Below are 3097 nucleotides of genomic sequence, written 5' to 3'. Positions count from 1 at the left end.
ATTATCAAATGATTAGTAATTATGACTGGACAGACAACTTTATATGTTCAGGTATTTGGTACGAATTCTTGGAGAAAGAAATATGCAATTCACTTTCCATGACCATTTGTGTTGGAAAAACCTGATCATAAAAATGTTTGCAGAAAACTAACACAGATGGGGCATGGAAGAAGCAGAAGATGTGAATGAATATTCATTGCTCAGTGTTTTGAAGGCTTTCATCATCTCTAGTGTTGACAGAAGCAGATTTTTCTAGGTAAAATTCTTTTTAAACATATACATTTCTTTTTCCTGTCAGAATCAGGTTTTCTTCTTCTTTTGGTTGATTTTATGTACATTTGGTCAAAGGTCTCCAGTATTAGGATTCTATAAGGCTATCTGGAGCACCACCTCAACAAAAAGACAAGAGCAAATTTGTTGTTGATCATTTTATACTGCATTTTTTGCATACAAGATGCATCTTTCCCCCCAAAATCAGCCCCCCAAAATTGGGGTACACATTTTAAGTGGGGAATCTGCTTTCTTTGCTGGAAAGAAGCATTTTTGGAGATGTGCATGCCACACAGCTGCAAAGATGGCTGCTGCTTGTCTCTGCTCAGTAAATGTAGGGGGAGGAATCTTGTGTTAACCTTTTCATAGATTTACCTATTGCCTGAGCACTGTAGCTTGTGCCCAAAGCTGCAAACGAGATGCTTGAGGAGGACTGTGGTGTGGAAACAACATTTTATTTACAGGAACTTGTATAAAGAACTACTTCCAATAAACTGACCGTCTTGCTATTACCTTTTGGAAGGGTCTCAGCCCTAACCTTGTGTGACACAGAGTAAGTCCTCCTGGGAACACAATGGGCATTTTTACATGTGGAAGTGCCGTAGTGCCAGGCACTTTGAAAAGCACTGCAATGGTGGCACATTTGTAAGTGGCAGTATGCTTTTGAACTAAAAGACCTCGGATGTGCTTTAGTTCAAAAGTGTGTTGCCGCCATTTTCCGCACACTGATGCACATTTTGCTTCTTATACAACTGGAAGTGGAGCAGCAGTCTGCATCAGCTCCTGTGTAGAGCAGACTTGATTAATCGAGTCTGCTCTGAAGCGGTGGATCTCCAATGCATCTGAGAACTAAAAGGTACATGTATCAATGCCCAGTGAGTCCAGGAAGCAATCTGCCATACCAAGAAGTTTCTGATGTCACACTTCCTGGACACTCCCACGTTCTCAGGAGGACTTTATGTCACACAGTTGATCAGGACTGGAAAAATCTTGTTTTCTACATTCTGTCTTCTAAAAACAAGGTGCAAGTCTTACTTGTAGGCTTGATGTATACAGGGAAAATACAGTATTTCATTAACTGATCTTTAGATCATAAGAGTTCTGTACAGCTGTTTAAGGCCCAAATGAAGCAGAAATGTTAATCAAAATCCTGGCAATCAAAATCCCATGTAGGGAGGACTCTACGCATCTGGGATACTGAGAAGCAAGCCTCTTTGGGGGCTCACTGAAGTGCATGGTGGAGTGAGTGAAAAGCACATAAAAAGTGTGCAGTCAATGAGTGGAGGCACACTGCAATTCCATAAGGGCTAGACACTGTTTGAAAATGAGCACAAGCCAACATACTCCAAGCCCTCCATAGCCTACCACAGTTAGCCACAAATTTGCTTTATAGGTAAGAAGGCCTTTGAAACATACTTTAGAAAAGACTGTTTTGCTGTGTCTCCTTTGACATGCTTTCTGTATTTGGACTTTCCCTGTTGGTAGAAGAAGCAGGGTTTCCTGGTTTTCTTCCAGTGACCTTTACTTTGCCTTTTGAATTATGTTCAGAAACACATATCCTTTAGAATATATCTAAATAATGCAAAATAGTTTGTGCAAGCAGGTCACTTCTGACTCTTGGATACTAGACAGGCCTAAATATTACAATGTTATAATGCAGCGCTTATCTTCCTTTCTGATTTTATGTGAATATTCTCCACAGCTTTTTCTATCTGCATGACAGGCAAATAAATATTAATTTTCTAAATTTTTTAGGGGCTCCGCAGGCCAGACAGAATGGCCTGGCGGGCTGCACATGGCCTGTGGGCCGCATTTTGCCCACCCCTACCCTAGATGCAATGTACTACTTCAGATGAGCTGTCTCCTGAAGCAGAACCAGGGCAGCTACTTCTGTGCGGGATTTTGGATGAGCTAATTAGCTATACTGAGTGACAAAGCCAATCACTCTGCACCCTGGGTAGTCAGTCCAATTGCAGGACCATGTGGATGCAGCTGCACTGCTTCAGGGTTTAGGAAGTTGTCCTTCCAGACGAGCAGAGTGAGAAATGCCAAGGATGGTAAGGGTGGCATTGCGACATGCACTTTTTGCCTTGTCTTTCACATGCTTCTTTCAAAGAACAAAACATACCAGCATGGGCAGAATTTTGAAGAGGAGCGTGCAGCTGGTAAGGTGCATCATCACACATGAAACATCACATATTTTCTCATTTAAAATTAAACTAGAAACTTTACTAGGGGCCAAAGGCTGTATTATTCAGTTTAAGATTGAAGCAAAAACAAATGCAACTCCATTGGATTGTTAAAAACAATCTACAGGGCTACGAAATAGGAGCTTCATTACCAGTAGCAGCTAACAGAAAAAGAATAATTGCAGAAAAAAGGATAACTTGATTGGTGAAACATCAAGACCATTAAAAAGAAGAAAGGGTTGTTAACACCTGTGAAATTAAGATTTTAGAAGGGATCAGGAAGATTAGAATGATCCATGAAGTCAGTTGACTGCCTCAGCACTGCCTGACTAGAAATGCTGCTGTCACTGCCAGACAGTTGGTTTTAAACTTTTGGTGGAGCAGGAATCAAAAGGGAGTGTAAGTACACCAGGGTACCCCCTTGGATCTGCCTCTGCATACCATTATTCTAAAACAAATCATTTCTTCCCACTACGATAAGAGTATAAAAGTTAGTTTCAAAAATCAAAATTAAAGCAGATCATCCCATCTTTCTAAATTATCATTCCATTCAACCTATGGAAGTCCAAATTTGTGCTGAGAAAACAGCACAGCTAAGCAAGATCTCATGCAAACTACCTTTACTTGACACTGAGGTA

Source organism: Crocodylus porosus, unplaced genomic scaffold (assembly GCF_001723895.1).
Source record: "Crocodylus porosus isolate Cpor-Errol unplaced genomic scaffold, CroPor_comp1, whole genome shotgun sequence".
NCBI classification, from domain to species: domain Eukaryota; kingdom Metazoa; phylum Chordata; order Crocodylia; family Crocodylidae; genus Crocodylus; species Crocodylus porosus.
This window is presented reverse-complemented; position numbering follows the sequence as displayed.